We start from the raw sequence: 18,108 nt of genomic DNA, 5'->3' as shown, positions 1-18,108 counted from the left end.
TCCCTCCCTCTGTGTTCACAGATGTTCCTAACTACTCCACTCATCCCTGAGAAAATCAGAAAATTAAGGTTAGAGATGTGCTCAAATGAGCACTTGCTATTCAAAACAATAATTTTAAAAACTCCCTCAACACAGTAAGCAAACAAAAAACCAGATGGCTTTCCTGCTCTTCCTTGTATTTAGCATGGGAAGGCATTTAGCCAAAACTTGCCAGTTTTGAATCTCGCTAGTTTAAGACTATTCATAATCCTCAACATGAATCCAATTTAATTCATTATTAAACATGTTTATCAGTGCTAACAAGTATTAGTGTTCTCAAGAGAAAAAAAGTAATTGGGGACACATACGCACAGGGAGTTGAAAGTAAAATAATATTTTAAAGAATTGGCTCACGGGGTTTTGGAAGATGAGAAGTCCTGTGATATTTGCCATTTGCAAGTTGGAGATTCAGGGGTATGTTGTTTAAACTGTAGACACTAAAGGTGTAAGTTGTAGCCTACAAGTGCAGAAGAAAAGGTTCTAGAGGAGAATGCGAATTCAATCTTCTCCTGCCTTTGTGTACTATGGGGGCCTGTAAAAGCTTGAATGACATCACCCACGATGGACAGTGCTAGCTACCTTACTCAGTCCACCAGTTTAAGTGGAAATCTTCCAGAAAATACCCTCCTGGACACACCTAGAAATAATGTTTGAACAGATATCTGGACATCCAGTGGTCCTGTCATCTTGGCAGATAAAATCAATCATTACAGAGTATTTCATTTGTTAGGCACACTTTTTTTTTTCTCACCTGAGAAATAATAAGATCTATTGACTGCATGGTCTGAATCGTGTTGCTAGAATTTTCAGGGTATGGAGTGTATTTAAAATGAAGAATTTGTAGCTTTCTGGAAGAGGATGAATTTCACAGTTATAGATAATATTTTGATGTGACTTCTAGTCCTGGGACAATTATATTCATCAAATATGTTTTCAATAAATGTGAGTAAGCATCCATGAAATCATATACAGTCTACTTTTTAAAAAATGAGCACATTTATTCGTGAATCTATGAAACATCATATAGAGTTTCTATTACATCTGTGATTTTTACATTTTCAAGGTCACTGTAAGAAAAAACTTGTTGAAATAAATTGATAAAAAAGAAAATTGAAGTAAATAAGATTCAGGGGTAGAGAGCATGTGAGATTTTTCTAGCTCGAATAACTATGATCTGACTCAGTTTAAATTGAACTTTATAAAAGCTGGTCTTTAATGAGTTGTCCAGGTGAGACCTATTTGTGTTCAATGAATGATATTATTCAATTTTATTATTTTTCAAAAAGTCCTACTAATTAGAATGAAATTCAAATCAGCATATATAATCAACATTTATTCTGGTGAGATGAAGTTGGGACGAATATGTTTGAGTATTTAGACATATTGTTAGGTTTGCTATCAGCTCTTCCGGCCCTTGGAGAAAGCCCTTTCCGTTTTAGTAGGAAGCTCCCTCTCCCCAGATTCTTCATCAGAAGATTCAGTCACAGTGACCAGGTAAGGAGTAAGCAACTATTCAAAGGAAGGACGTCATTGCACTCATTGGCCTGGTTTTGGGATAAGCATGTATCATACAAAATGACCCAAATCAGAGTCTTCCTCCAAATTTTTGTTTTGAAGTAACAAAAGAATAGTAGTCTATCTTAGAAGCCAGAAGTTGTACCAAGTCAAGTGTTGTGTGTGGAAGTCAAGGCTGCCTAGGAAATAGTGAGGTGAATCACCAGTAGAAAAGCAGAGCAGGAGTCTTGACCTTGAACTAGCTCTGGTTCTAGCTATCCTTGAGACCTATTCCATTCATGTCCTTTTTGCAGTTGAGGCTGACTCTATCTTTTAAGACAATGAGTTTAGGAATTACGAATGCACGTGAGGGCGGATTTACCCTGGTATTAAGTTGAGGATGAGGATGCTCACATCCTGTGTTGGAAGATCTAGATTTGTTGGCGTGGCTCCTAACTCTTGTAGGCTGCTAATACAGACCCTGGGTGGCAATGGTGATGGCAGTAAAAGCTAAATTCCTGCTACCCACATCGGAAAACTGGATTGAATTCCTGGATCCAGGAGTGAACCAGAAAGCTTCCTCTTTGTTGTCTTTCTCACTGTGTCTCTCAAGGAAGTTATTTTTAAGAAGGAAACGCAAAGTCCTATGATCTTGATCTTTATCACATGGTATCTCTGCTCAGAAGCTAGAAAATATTTGTAATACTCTTTTAAAAAATTTTTATTTTTGATAATTTTTACATATTTGATTAGCTTACAAAGGGTCAGGGGCTAGAGGAAAGTGGGTGAGACCATTGTTTTCACATTCTCCTTTTTCCTTACTGTATCTGGGGCTAGTGGAGAGATTATTGAAGAAGCCACACCCAGCCTCCCAGGGTCCCTGATGTGGGGCATACTCCGAGTGCCTTGCTCAAGGGGTTTTGATAGCTCAAGAGTTCTGAATTGTTGCCAATCTTGCCAGTCCAATCACATTGAAATCTCTCCAGAATCCCCTGGCTGACAGTCCACCTTAGAGTCTCTGTTTGCTCAGGTATTCACTGCCAAGTCTTGGCTGGGGTAGTTGATCAATTTGTTCTGTCCTCCATCCTCTGTTATGGTACCAGGTGTCCTCTCCAGGGTCCAATGTACTGCCATATCCTCCATGTGCTTCTGGATATACTGTCCATTGCTCTGTTTAAGCCACTGAGGAGGCCCAGCTCTGACACATGCACTCCGTGTTCAGATCATGGAATCTGCAATTCTCTGCATGGTTGGGGTTCTAAGTCTGGCGGTTTAGTTGGGGGGATTCCCAAAGACACCTCATCTGTGCTGATCCCTGATCTGGTTCTTGTATGTGTATGCCAATGCAGGATCTGGCATAGTCTGTCACTCAAATTGGCCTATGTCAATTTGCACTGGCAGTTCCAAGTGTGCACCGGTAGTTGCAAGCGGGGGAACTAGGGAAACTTCCCTAGTGGGAAATAGTTCCTGATGGAGAGTACGTGGTCTAGGCCTGGGTGTTGGGCAGGCAGGGTAGATCCATCTGTTGGAAAGTGTGAGTTGGTTTTGGAAGGGGGTGGACCCGGTGGGGCCGAGCAAACCATACCCCACTGGCAAGTGCAGAAAGCAGGATGGAGTGCAGGTTATGCCGGGCTAGGCTGTCACACCTACTGGTTTGCATGAGTCAGGGAAGGGAGCAGACTGAGCAGGGCCAGGTTCCAGCACTTGCCAGTGAAAGTTGGGACTGGGGGCCGGCCAGAACAGGCCAGGCTGCAGCACCCCAAGGCAAAGGCCAAGATAGATGAAGGGTTATGCCAAGCTGGGCCAGAGTAACCACTGGCACACGTGAGATCTGTGGCTGGAAATAAGCCTAGTTGGGGAACTAAGTGGATGCAACAGCTGGGTTGTGGTTCCCGCTAGTGAGTGCTGGGGCCAGAGTGGGGATTGCAGTCTGGTCTGGACATGGATGCAGTCTCCCTCAGCATGGGTGTGGAATGGTTCTGGGTGTGCCAGACTGGGATAGACTCTACACCCACTGGTGCCTGTGAGAACCAGGGTGGGTGTAGGACAGGCTAGGCTAGGTCTCTGTAATACTCTTTTAAAATTGTGAAAATTCATACTCAAATTTGTTTTTCCAGGTTGAGTTTGGTAAACAAGTTATTTGTTTGCCAAATCAAAATTTAAAAATTCTGAAATATACATTTAAAGTAGGTTTTGTTGTGAATTTTTTGTAGAAACAAAATGTGACACAAATGTGCAAAAAATAGCTTGTTTGTTTTAAAAATGATATCTTAAACATCTTATTGATGTTTGTTCTTCATTTAGATGTAGCTGATATATACTATAAGCAGACATCTTGGATAGAAGCTGAAATGACAAAGAAACAGCTTCTATGGGAAGGTAGCTTGAAATATGACCTTTACTTTTTTTTCTTTCAGATGTACTTTGATATTGCCAGTTCTCATTCCAAATTGCTTCATCTTTATAGAGAATTCCATGCAAGGAAGTGAGAAGGATTTAGACCTGTATCTGAGCATTTTCACTGAGTTACATATATTCATTTTCATGTAGAAACATAACATACGTTGTTTCTGTCTCTGTTATGCACATACAGTACACCCAGATATGTACAGGCTTGTCATGAAACTTATGATTCCATTGTCATTACTGAAGCTAAGATTATCTCCACTTCTCTCTGAAACTTTGTGACATGTCTTAATGACAATGAAAAGCTTACTGGTAAGTTTTTGAAACTCAGCTTTGATTATTTTATTGCAAAAAGTCCAACTTTAATTTTTATCCTTCTCTGAGTTTCTTGCTGCCAAAATATGCAAATAATATCTGTGGTCTACCAGGAGGTTGTTGAAGCATCCCACAGTCATCACCGCTAATAAGCAGATAGACGTATCGTGATTGTTGACATCAACACATACAGCATTTTCATACCACACAGAAAGTAATGGTGCCTGACATTTCCAGGTTGAAAGCCTCTCTTTGTTTCTTGTGCTAATGAAAATAGACTTTGTGGCCTTCTCATTCCCTTGAAGATTGTATGTAAATGTTTGTATAAAAATGTAAGATTTCTTTTCGTTATTTTATGGGAGTTGGGAAATAAAGAGGAAATGAGAAAATTGCCAAACCAAAGATGATTTCAAAAATAATTTGAACTCTATGCATCAAAAAGAGAATTGAGAAATAAGGAGTAAAATTTGCCTTATTTTCCTCCTTTAGATGGTGAATTGATATGACATTTCCATAAAGGAGTAAAGGACAAAATACTTTGTATAATGGAAGCAAACAGCTGAATTACACTGATTCCCTGGTGTCATTTTGTATTTCACATGTAGGTTTCCTATTTTTTTTTGAGGAAAAATATGAATTCCAATGATGCTGATCCTGTAGAAAAAACTCCACCATTACCTCAGTGAGATAGCGTTAGCAACCCAGGGAGTTGCCCCCTGTCTCAGCTGTGTTTGATTAGCTCCTGCTTTCTGAATGCGACCATGTAACACCGATTGAGGTTTGATTTTTGGTATCTAAATTTCAAATGTTTTATGCAACAGAGAAAGAATTAGCAGCTGAAATAAATGCAACTGTGACCTGAGGTTGATAGTTGTATGCTGGAAGAGAAAGCTGTGATTTAATTTCTTAGATAAAATTTGGATGATATTCTATGATGCTGCAAAATCTTGAGGTGTCATATAGTCTGTAGTCCTATATTGTAGCAAGAAGAGGAGGCCCTAAAAAGTGGTTTAAACAAGTGGGTGAAATCACTGAGGAGTTACAAATAAATTTAAAAATTGACCTATAACAACTATATGTATATATGGGGTACAATGTGACACTTTGGTATATTTATATATAATGTGATAACCAGATCATAGTAATGAACATATCCAATGCATTAAATACTCATTATTTTTTATAGTACCGTCTGGAATATCCTCTTTCAGCTGTCTTGAAATACATGTTACACAGTTTTTAACAATAGTTATCTAAAATGTACTGAAATACCAGAATTTGATTTACTTACCCAATTATAGCTTTGCATCCATTGATTAGTCTTGAATCCTGATGAGACTTGAAAAAAATGAGGGCTCGGTGCAATAGGTTACCAGTTAAGGTCCTCGCCTTGAACACAACGGGATCCCATATGGACACTGGTTCTAATCCTGGCGACCCCATTTCACATCCAGCTCCCTGCCTGTGGCCTGGGAAAGCAGTTGAGGACGGCTCAAAGCTTTGGGACGCTGTACCCGCGTGGGAGACCTGGAAGAAGCTCCTGGCTTCGGATTGGCTCAGCTCCAGCCATTGTGACCGCTTGGGGAGTGAATCATTGGACGGATGATCTTCCTCTCTGTTTCTCCTCCTCTCTGTATATCTGCCTTTCCAATAAAAATAAATTAATCTTTTAAAAAATGAAATTTTAATCATAAACCTTAGCTTGCATTATTTTGTTTTAAATATTCTAATTTAATTCAAGGAATACCTGGTATTATACGGCATGTTAAATCTTTTAGAAAATTAAAAAAATAAGAAAAAGTGTTACTTTTCACCATCCCGAAGTAATCACTTTTAAATGATTGGCAGTAATTTATTTTTCTATGTAAAGGTGCATCAAAAAAAAAATCAGTATTTTAAGTAATATATTACAGTGTCATTTCCTCTCTTGCTTTTTAAATCTAAAGTTATGTAATAAACATTGCTTTTAACTAAAAATGATCTATAATAATTTTTTTGTATTTTCTCCTATGATTATAGAGAACTTTATTTTTGTTGTTTGGCAATTTACAACATTCACAGCTCCTTTACTGTATTTAATGAATCTTCACTTTACATTGGAGTAGCAATTTGTTTATCTTCAGCAGAGAGGTAACATCTTGCAGGGTAATTTAAGCTATAAATGTAAGAAATTCTTGGCCATGCCTTGATGAAGTATTGTTGCTACATCCTTTACAAAAGTTAATTGTTTTTCTTGAGAAAGCATTCTGTAATATCTCGTGAGTTTTTAAGCCATGAAATAATGAATGGAGTTGTATAGTAAGGATAGTACATAGCGAGCACTTTTTAATAAATATAAATGGAACAAACTAAAGTGAATGAGATCACTTTCTGAAACGCAAGGTTAGAAAAGAAAGTGATTCATAGTATACCACTTATGAAAACTTTAAAAATACAACCATATTATGCATTGTTTACAAATATCTCTATTGTTCATAGATGAACTTGCAGGTATTCCAGTTCCTGGTAGAGATACAGTTTATCTGTGTCCTTGTCTCAAGCCAGTTCTCTCCTCTATGTACAACATTTAAATCCTTTTTCCTCCTCAGGGACCTAACATTTGTAACACCCATCCTTCCGTAGCATTTCAGTTTTCCCTGCTGTTATGGGCCACTTTGGCCAATAAACAAAGCAAAGATTTAGAGAAGCTTCTCTGCGGGGTTTCTTTTGCCCATTGTCTTGGAAAATGTTATAGGATGTATTTATTGAAGTGTGGCTTTTATTGATCATTTCCCTCTAACTGAAAGGTAAGCCCCATCTCCATCAGAGCAGGAATTTGTCTTTTGTTCCAGACAACTGGAAAGAGTCCATGCTCAAATTGTTGGCTATGTACTTTTACTGTGGGCTCGTGAATGTTAATAAAGCAAATGCATCACAAATATGATGATCAGCAACTTTAGAGTAGTTCCGGCTTTAGGATATCAGGAGAGAGATGGTGAGCTTTAAGTATGCCTAATAGTTCATTTGTCAAAAAAAAAGAAGAAAAAATGGACACAGTTTTCATAGCTGTTGGAAGAGGGTTTCTTCCTTGTTTTATGCAATTTTAAAATATTTTTAAATATAAAGTAAAAGCACCATGATGATTAGTAAAGTCTTTATTTTCTATTATTTCCTAGAGATTACTTTTTAATGAACTTTCAGTTTTAAGGATACAGTGATTTTGATGTTCACAATACATGTTAGCTAACAATGTGGGGAGAAAGAATAAATTCATAAAAAAATGAAATTGAAACTTTGTAAAAGATTTGACGTTCATGCATACTGTTTTCATAATGTGCGTTTTCAACAAGTAGTTTGAAGATCTTGGACATGACAGGCTTGCTGCACCATCAGGAGAATGATAATTCATTTTTATGGAGCTGTCATTTGACATAATCTTTCTAAAACCTCTAAGAAATTGGCACAGCTCTCCTTATGTTTCAGGAAAATAAGTCAAATCAGATATTAAAGAGCTTAAATCCACAGATCTAGTGCCCATGTGCATCTCCTCAAGATTAAGAATTAATGAAAATTGTTTTTTTTTCAATTTCTTGTTTATTTCTTTAAATTTTATTTGATCAGCCTAAAGAAAAACAAACAAAACAAGACAAGACAAAACAAAATAAAACAAAACAAAACTCTCACCTGCTGATTAACTTCTCAAATTCCTGCAAGAAACAGGGCTAAGCTAACTTCAGGAGCCAAGAACTCTAGCCTGGCTCCCCTCCACCGCCTCCCAAGAGGCTGTACCCAGCTACGTGAGTTGTCATCACCTTCTTGATCTACCAGTGTTCTTTGTCAGGAAGCTGCACATTCTTATGCAGGAGGCTGCATCAGAAATGGAGGAGGTGGACTTGCAACCGCCATGGTAATGTGAGATGTAAGAGTACCAAGTAATGACTTGTCGCACCACGAGCCTCTTTCTGTTTGTTATTTTTAATATTTGTAAATGTTCCAATGGCTTAAAAATGAATCTTTCTTCTTTCTGAAAGAATGCTGCTGGGATTATTCGTGTTGTTGCAATTCAAGATTTTCTAATGCTATATCATGGTATCTTTCTATTACATTTTCTCCAGTAAAACAAATAATGTTGATCTGCATTCCAAGGTCTTTTTTCACGTGTATTTCTCTTTTTATCATAAGATTTATTTATTTTTATTTGATAGGTAAATTTTACAGAGAAAAGAAAGAGAGAGAGAGAAAATCTTCCAACCATTGATTCATTCCCTAAATGGAAATGGCCAGAGTTGAGCCCATCAGAAGCTGCGAGTAAGGAGCTTTTTCTGGGTCTCCCACGTGGATGGAGGGGTCGCAAGAACTTGAGCCATCTTCCACTGCTCTCCCAGGCTGTAAGCAGAGAGGCAGATGGGAAGTGCAGCAGCAGTTGGGACATGAACTGGCGCCCATGTGGATTCTGCCTCTGCAGGTGGAGGATTAGTCTGATATACCATTGTGACAGTTCTTTCACTTTTATTTGTAATTATTGCTTTTTTCATCAAATTGTTGCAATATTTCTGTCAGCAATATTTTCTTTTGTTATACAATGTCTCTTAATTTCTTGTTATTTATACTTTGGAAACACTTTTTAAGTTTATATTTCACATGACTAATTTTATTCTGCTTTATTTTAAGTAACTTCCAAAGTGGATTTAAAACTGATAACCCAATGCCCTCTAAATTCATCTCTATGTCATCTTAGTCTATTTCCTTTCTAGGACTCAGTGTTTTAATTTAATTCTCTTTACAATCCATCTCCTAGTTGTCTGCTTGTAAGTATTTTTTTAATGGCGAGGTTGTCTTCTGTATTGTTATTACTGAAAATGCCATATGTTAAGAACAAAATTTACTTTGGGTTCTTGTGATAAAGCTTTTACAAAGATCATTCTATTATTTGGACCATCATAGTGATATCTCCTTTTGCTCACTGAGGTTTATATTTTTTCCATAAGACTTATTGATTTCTGTTACAAAAACATAAAGGCATTTATCATGACTTCTGTCCATCTTATGGACTGAGGATTAACTCCTTTCCCACAGTTGTAGCTAGGCAGCCAGCTGGCAAGCCTAGATTCTTGGATTTTCAGTTAGTAATTTTCCTTGAGTAGTCTCTACTCACAAAGCTGAGATATTCATTTATCAGCATCCATCTGTATACCTCTTTTAATCTAGGTTTCCTGTCCTGTAGAAGCAATGAGTTCATTAAAAAAAATAAAAAAACCCAAAAAACAAAAAAACCAAAAAACTGCATTTTTCTTCTCATAGTGCTACCCTCATCTTTTAATCTGTACAATTTTGCCTAGATTGTTTTACTATTATAAAATTTGATGCAAGATTGCTTCCCACTTATTGCTGTTTTTTGCTTGTTTGTTTTCTGGGAACTGAAAATCTGAAATGATGAAAAAAGAGAAAAAGGATTTTTTTCTTGTTCCTTTAAATGCCCTTTAATGTTTGGGCCTCAAAGTGTGGATAAACTGCAGAGTATCCTTGTTAGTATAAAGATAGACAATACCTTAGGTACAAAATATCCTTTTGTGTTGTGCCTGACAGGTGACTTGGTATATTTAATGAGGGAACCTATAGTTGTCTAATATCTTCCTCCATATAGAATTTAAATTGTTGCTAGATAATTCTTCCAAAATTCTTCCTTTTTTTCAGATTTCTAGGAGTTGGTGTCTTGGGGTCCATTCTTCCCCTAAGTTTTATTTAGAAATATTTAAAGTTTATGAAAAAGTTGAATACATAATATAAGAAACACTCTTAAGCTTTATCATAGATTTATTAATTGCTAACATTTTGTCACAATTGCTTTTTTTGTCCTTTTTATTCCCTGTCATTGTTTATGGTAAGTTACCATCTTCCAATCTTTATACTCCTAAATGTAATAGTATAGATTTATAGTTCCAGTTATGATGGAGTAAGAGAAAGACCTGTTCTCTTATTGTGCAGGTCTTTAAAAAATAAACAAATACATAAAAGTATTTGGTGCCAGAAATTGAGCAAGTAGCATAGAATGATGACTAAAGAGACATAGAACAAAAAGAAATTACTCAGAAATTAGTGAAATGATGGAGGTTACAAGTAAGCACTTCAACCGGCTGTTGAAATAATGTAGAAAAATTTAAAGGAAAGCATTAAAACATTGAGAAATGAAATAGGTGGTGTTAAATAGAGCCAAATGGAATTCCTGAAAACAGAAATATAATTTTTGGAATAAAAGTTTCTCTGGATGACATGAAAAGAGATGGGGTTCAGTGAACTCAAAGCCATAAGACAGAATCTATAATAAAATATAGAGGGGGAAAAAAAGGAGAAACCACACAGCAAATTTTCAGGTACCTGTGGTATAATATCAAATGGCCCAAGATATGTATAGTTGAAGTCCCAAGCAGGAGAGAAAAGAGATAACAGGCTAAAGAATACTCAAAGAGTAGACAAGAAACATTTACCTCCTGTAACACTACTGAGCGATTAAAAAGAATGAAATTCTACCATTTGCAATCAAATGATCCCAAATAGAAACCGTTATGCTCAGTGAAAAAAATCATTTCTAAACAGCCAAATATCATATGTTTTCTCTGATAAAAGACAGATTTTATGCAAAATACAAGATCAATAGATAAATAGCTAAACATGCAAGTACATATACTAATCGATAGGAACTGTATAATAGAGAATATGATATTGAAATGTGAAGATAAAATGCAGTATGCATCTCTATTTCCAAATCAAAGATGGACTCCCTTTAAGACTGTTAGATATATCTTGACAATAGGATGCTAGACTCTCTGCCATTGCTCATAGTTACAATGCCTGGATACACTTACATAACAGAATAGTGGACTTACGACTATTTTCTGAAGAACAATATTATTGTAATAAAATAGGGAAAATCAGTGAAGGAGGTGTGGGTAAGGGAGAGGGGGAAATCCCAGGGCCTTTGGAACTGTTTCATAAAATAAATAAATTAATTAAAAAAGAATATTCAAAGAATTAGTTATCAAAAATTTTCTAAATTTAATGAAAATTATAAATCCATAAATCTAAGAAGTTTACCAAATCTCAAGCAGAACACACACACACACCATGTTAATGAAGTAATTAGAATTATAGCTAAGTATGAATTATAATTAATGTATCAATGTATTATATAATGATGAGTATAATTATAGTGAAATCAAAATGAATTAATTGAAAAATCAGTGATAAAACAGAAAACATTAACATTAACTAGATTAACACAGGTAGAAACTACAAAGAGCAGGTATTTTCAGCATAAGTATTACTGAAAATATGAGCAGTATAATTTTGTGCTAGTGGTGCTCTTCAGCCCATCCTAAGATGTTCACTAGTATCCTTAGCCTCTACTCAAAGAGGGCAGTGACAGCACTGCCAGGATCAAACAGAATGTCTCTAGACACTACCAAATATTCTCTGGAAGATGCTTCTTTCATGTCAGGAATCACTGTGTATAGAAACGAAGATAAAAGTGACTGGAGCTTTCTTAACCAGAAATTTTCAAGCTGGAGGACAATGGCTCAACATCTATAATGTTCCAAAAGCAAGAAAAAGCCCTCTGTTAAGAATGTTAGAATACATTCTTCAAGCTAATGGAAAAGGGTATCACTTGGAAATAATATAAGAAATGACAAATATGAAATATATTCTTTTTCATTTGTTATTAATTTTTGATATTTTTAATATCTTAAGAAAAACTAATGATGCCATGTAAGATTAATTCAATAGGACACAGGATGGAGGGGCTGGAAGGAAGTATATCTTGCACAAGAAGTAGTATATTATCATTTGAAGTCATCTTGTGGTAAGATAAATATGCATACTATAAGTCATGAAGCAGCCAGTAAAACAGGTAAAGATGAATTGCAATTAAGCCGTGACACAGGACAAAATGGAGCAGGAAAGAATGGAAAGCAAAAAGTCTGAACTTCCATTAAACTAAACAACCTAGAGAAAACAGGATATAGACAACATAGACTACAAGAGGAAAATTGAACACTTATGGCAAGGTGATAGATTTAAGCACAAAAACAGCAATAAATACATTAAATATAAATGGTTCTGACAATCTGAAGACAGAAATCATCATACTGGATGAAAAGCATTACCCAAATGTATGCTATCTTAAAAAAGCCATATTTGTCTCAAGGGAAACAAGATTACTCTCCTAGTCACAAGCAAAATTACTAACCCTGAAGTGTTTATTTTCTTTAACAACACTGACATTTTTAAGAGCCCCAAATGGCCTTATGCCATATATTATAACTTTTATTTGTCTAGCTATTCACTTCTGCTTAATAGCAAGTTATAAAATTAGCATTGGGTACTGGCTAGATAAATTTATATGATTATGATTACATCAGATTACAGATTATATTATCATAACAGTGAGCATATAACTTATCACCTAGCATGGGACACTTCTCAAAGGGAAAGGGGATACTGTTTGGAAATACAAAAGGAAAATGCAAGTTAATACCTTGAAAGCATGCAGCATTGTATTTATATAATGATTTAGCAATCATTTAAAGAACCTTGACAAAAATAATCTTTTTTTATTTGAAAGGCAAAGTGACAGAGCAAAGAGACACACATACATAAGGAAGGAACTTTTATCCACTGGTTCATTTTCCAAATGTCCATAATAGTCAAATCTGAACCAGATGCAATCCTGGAATCTGCAGCTTCATCCTGGTTTCACATGTGGGTATCAGGGTTGCAAGTCTTGGACTATATTCTGCTGCCCTTTCAAGCGTATTTTCAGGGAGCTAAATGGAAAATGGAGCAGTTGAGCCTAGAACCGGCACTCTGGTATGAGATGACAAGATCATAAACAGATTCTTAATCCCCTAAGATATAACGATTTTTAACATTTGAGTTGCAAATGGTAGGTCTGTGCTTTTTAAAAATCATTTGTTTTGAGTGTATTAGTGGACATTCTTCCAAAAGATCTCTTCTTAACCTTCCCTTTTTAATATCTTTGTGTTCCCATCCATTAAGATCATTATTGCTGTTTTTTTTTTTTTTTAAGATTTATTTTTATTGGAAAGGCTGATACACAGAGAGGAGAAACAGAGGAAGATCTTCCGTCCAATGATTCACTCCCCAAGTGGCTACAACGGCTGGAGCTGAGCCAGTCCGAATCCAGGAGCTAGGAGCTCTTCCAGGTCTCCCACGCGGGTACAGGGTCCCAAGGCTTTGGGTCACCCTCGACTGCTTTCCCAGGTCACAAACCGGGAGTTGGAAGGGATGCGGGGTCACCAGGATTAGAAGCGGTGCCCATAGGGATCCTGACATGTTCAAGGCGAGGACTTTAGCTGCTAGGCCATGTCGCTGGACCCAAAGAAACTTTTTTATTTTTAATGTTTGATGAACATTTTTTAAAATTTATTTATTATTTTTAATTCATTAATTACATTGTATTATGTAACACAGTTTCGTAGGTACTTGGATTCTCCCCATCCCACCCCAAACCCTCCCCCCATGGTGGATTCCTCCACCTTGTTGCATAACCACAGTTCAAGTTCAGTTGAGATTCCCCCATTGCAAGCATATACCAAACATAGAGTCCAAGAAACTTTACAATAGCATTCTTTCAGCCCATTTTATAATCAGAAGCTTACTCATCTACCAAATAAAGGATTCAGCAAATAGTAGGTAGAAGACCTGCTGTTCTTTAAGAGTATAGAGAAGAGCTGTAACAATAATCAAATCTCAACATAGCGCTCATTTACGTTGCATTTTTTGTGTGTTCTACCTTATAAAAAAAAAAACAACTCTAATTTGATCAAGAATCTATGTGTATAATATAATACAATCAAATTTTTAGAGGAAAACATCAGGAAAATTTGTGATGATACTGGGATAGACAAAGTGCTCTTGGAAAAGACCATAGCAAAAGAAGCAGTAAAAGCAAAAATAGATAAGTGAAGTTGAAATGGAGTTGAGATACTTCTGAACTGCAAAGGAAATCATCAATGAAAGAAGAGGCATGGTAACTCCAAAATGCAACTGATTAATATTTAGACTGTATAAGCAGCTCAAGAAACCAAACAATAAGAAAATGAGCCATCCAGTCAAGAAATGGGCAAATGTCATGCAAAGGCATTTTCTCAAAGCATGAAATTCAAACTTCCAACAGACACATGAGAAAATGTTGATGATCACTAACCATCATGGAAATGCAAATAAAAGCAATAAAGAAGATTCATTTGATCCAAGTTAGAATGCTATCATCCAAAAATCAAACTTCAGGGCCCGGTGGCGTGGCCTAGCAGCTAAAGTCCTCGCCTTGAATGTGCCGGGATCCCATATGGGTGCCGGTTCTAGTCCCGGCAGCTCCACTTCCCATCCAGCTCCCTGCTTGTGGCCTGCGAAAGCAGTCGAGGACGGCCCAAAGCTTTGGGACACTGCAACCAAGTGGGAGACCTGGAGGAGGTTCCTCGTTCCTGGCATTGTATCGGCGCAGCACCAGCCTTTGCGGCTCACTTGGAGAGTGAATCATCGGACGGAAGATCTTCCTCTCTGTCTCTCCTCTGTGTATATCTGACTTTGCAATAAAAATAAATCTTTAAAAAAATATCAAACTTAAATACTAGCAGGGATGAGGGGAAAGGTGCTCTAACTCACTCTTGGTGTAAATGTAAACTAATACAACAATTATGAAAGAATATTGAGATTCCTCAGAAACTTCATAAAAGGTCTACCATATGATACAGCCACCGTGCTCCTAACATAAGTCATCTTATGGGCTGGAGTTCATCGGGCACTTATTCCAAACTTTTGAAACATGAAGGAAGAAAGTTTTTTTTAACCCTGATGAAAAGTACAGAGATAAGCTTAGAAAGGTTAAGCAGCCCAGACTTAAGTCACAGTTAAGTGAGAAGTGAAAAGGAGGCACATGGCCTTTGAGGTAGGCCCTCGTCCACCTAGCTGTGAGGCTCAGGTATGTGATCATGGTAATGATATTCTGGTCTCTTTGGTTATGTAAAGGAAGACGATGTTGAAATTCTCAGTAAGGGGAGTGAAAATCTTCCGTGGGGAAACTTTAGGAAGAATCATTGAGATCTGTCTCAAGAAAGCCAGGAAACAAAGAGAAACTCATCCTATGATTGTGGCCTCAGGGATCCAGGAAGCTTGAGGTCTGATTTCTACCTCAGACACCAGTGGTATAGTCAAGTTATGCAAAATTAAAGCCCATATCCCAGGTAAGTTGTGAGTAATAGTAAAAGTTACATGATAATAATGTGTTTGATAAATGTTCACACACACACACACACACACACACACTCACACTCACACTCACACTCACACTCACACTCTGTATCCGGCATAGGGAAGTAGCATAAAAATTTAAGTACAAAATAGAACAGCTAAGTTAGTTTTCTTTTTGACTAGCAAAGACAAATGACCATAAGGACCTTGGAGGAGCAACTCTTTCAGTATAGTGGTGATGGGAAGGTCTAAAAGTCTATGTGCAGGGAGGATCTGGTTGCTGGAACTTAGGCTCAGTTCTTTACATTGCACTTGTTGTAAGTTGAGAGATCTCAGAAGGGTATGCCCAGTGATAGTGAACGAATATGTAGCTGGGAGTGAAAAGCAACTCAATTTTAATGGCCAAGAGAGATCCTTCTAGAGCTTGGTAACCCCAGTCCCTTTTGGCAGTGATACATTCTTCCAGATTCCACAGGAAGAACATTATTGTTGGGAGCTACTTCCTGGAAGATGAACAAGGATATTTTTACTTCTTGGATCATTATACCTTGGGAGAAACTTTACCTAGGGAGAAAATCATTCAGAAGTGGATCTTGAAGGAATGGAACTAGCAGCATGTTTAAGAGTGCAAAATGGTCGATTGGGTTTTACTTGTAAGAAGAAGTAATACGAAATCATTTTCAGAGAATCTACTGCCCATCCACGTGTAAGCAATCCTGATATCAGTCTCCACCTGTGTTAGGCAAACTGACATGTTGTCTTAGCTCATGATGCCATAACAACATACCATAGACTTTGTGCTTTAAATAATATAAGTGTATTTTATTACACTTCTGGAAGCTGGAAGCCCAAATCATAATTGAATTTATGATGAGATCTCTCTTTCTGATGTACAAGTTGATGCCTTTTTGCTGTGTCCTTACAAAGTACAGAGAATGTGATCAAATTCATAAGGAGTTAGTGTCACAATAAGGAAGGGTCCCACTTTCCTTTCTCTAAATCTGATTACCTGCACATCCCCGCTCCAGATATCCTCACACAAGGCATAATTCAACACCGTAATTTGGAAACAGGGTGAGCACAGTGAAAAAAAATTTTCTTTGCAACAGAACTGTGAATATTATCACTTTGCATGAATTCTGGAGACATTTTTTAGTTGTCACAAGTGGCGGTTGTCATTGGCATGTCTTGAGCAGAAATCAGGAAAGTTGCTCAATATCCTCTAATGTACAGAAAGTTTAATGCATGTGATTGAATTGTCCAATTAGTTCCATAGTATTAGCAAAATTTGAGATCCCTAATAAATGTTTTGGAAGGAATTTAGGACACATTTCTAGGATTCTAAGAAATAGGAAAGCTTTTCTCTGTCCAGGATGCCCATGGTACAATCTGAGTTTCAGGGATCAGGAGACAGCAAGAGTTGTTTTTAATAACTAATTTTAATTTTACATGTTTCATAGACAGATTTAGGAGTCTAGTGACACTTTCCACTCTAATTTCCCTCTAATACAGTGGTTCCTTAGTATCCACAGGTTATTGATTGTAGGACCCCTGTGGAAGCTGCAATCCACAGATACACAAGTCTGTTACAAAAAATTGAGCAAAGCAGTATTTGTGCATAACTTATTCATATCTTCTGGTATTCATAAAATCATCTCTAGATAATTGGTTACACTAGTAAAATGTAAATTCTATATAAATAGTTACTATTCTGTATTGTTTCAGAAATAATCACAGTAGTCTGCACATGTTCAGTTTATTTTTTAATTTTTTAATACATTTTATTATTATTCTTATTATTTTATAGTAAAGTTTCATATTCCCTTATCCCCTCCCCAGTTCCCTCCCCCCACAGTTCCTCTATATCATTACTAACATATAGTTCTTCATATTCAGTCATTTGTCCATCATTGCGGGCCTGGACAATGGCAGAGAGTCCAGAATCTTATTGTCAAGATATAGTAAACAGTTTCATTGTAAGTCCATCTTTGTCTGGAAGCGGAAATGCATACCACACTACACCCTCACATCTGAATGTTAGTCTCCATTTCACAGCTACTGTACATCCCCTTAAATGAAAAGTCATGTTTCAAAATCAACAATAGAAAGAAAAGAGGAAACTTACAATGCCTGAAGTTAAATGACATGTTACTAGATATGACAGTCTCCATTACACAGCGACTATACATCCCCTTAAATGAAGAGCCACAAAACAAAATCAACAACAGGAAGAAAAAAGAAATTAACAACACCAAGAAGTTAAATAACATGCTATTGAATGACTAATGTGTGGCTGAAGAAATGAAAATCAAGAACCTTCTTGAAGAAAATGATGCTACCGTATGATATACGAGTCATTGAATGATTTAATCAGAAGGAAGTGTTTTGAAGAGATGAAACTAACCGAGAATAACAAAACCCATGTGATATAGTTTCTGCTAATCTTTGTTGAAGTGTGTCTCCTCCAGAGAATAAGCAGATGGGTTTTGTTTTTTAATCCAGTGTACTACTCTATGATGTTTGATTAAGCTTAAGCCATTTACATTCAGAGTTTAATATACATGGGTGTTACGTTGGTCCTGTCATTTTAGCAATGGGTTGTTGATT

Source organism: Ochotona princeps, chromosome 9 (genome assembly GCF_030435755.1).
Source record: "Ochotona princeps isolate mOchPri1 chromosome 9, mOchPri1.hap1, whole genome shotgun sequence".
NCBI classification, from domain to species: Eukaryota; Metazoa; Chordata; class Mammalia; order Lagomorpha; family Ochotonidae; genus Ochotona; species Ochotona princeps.
Note: the sequence above shows the minus strand (reverse complement) of the source record.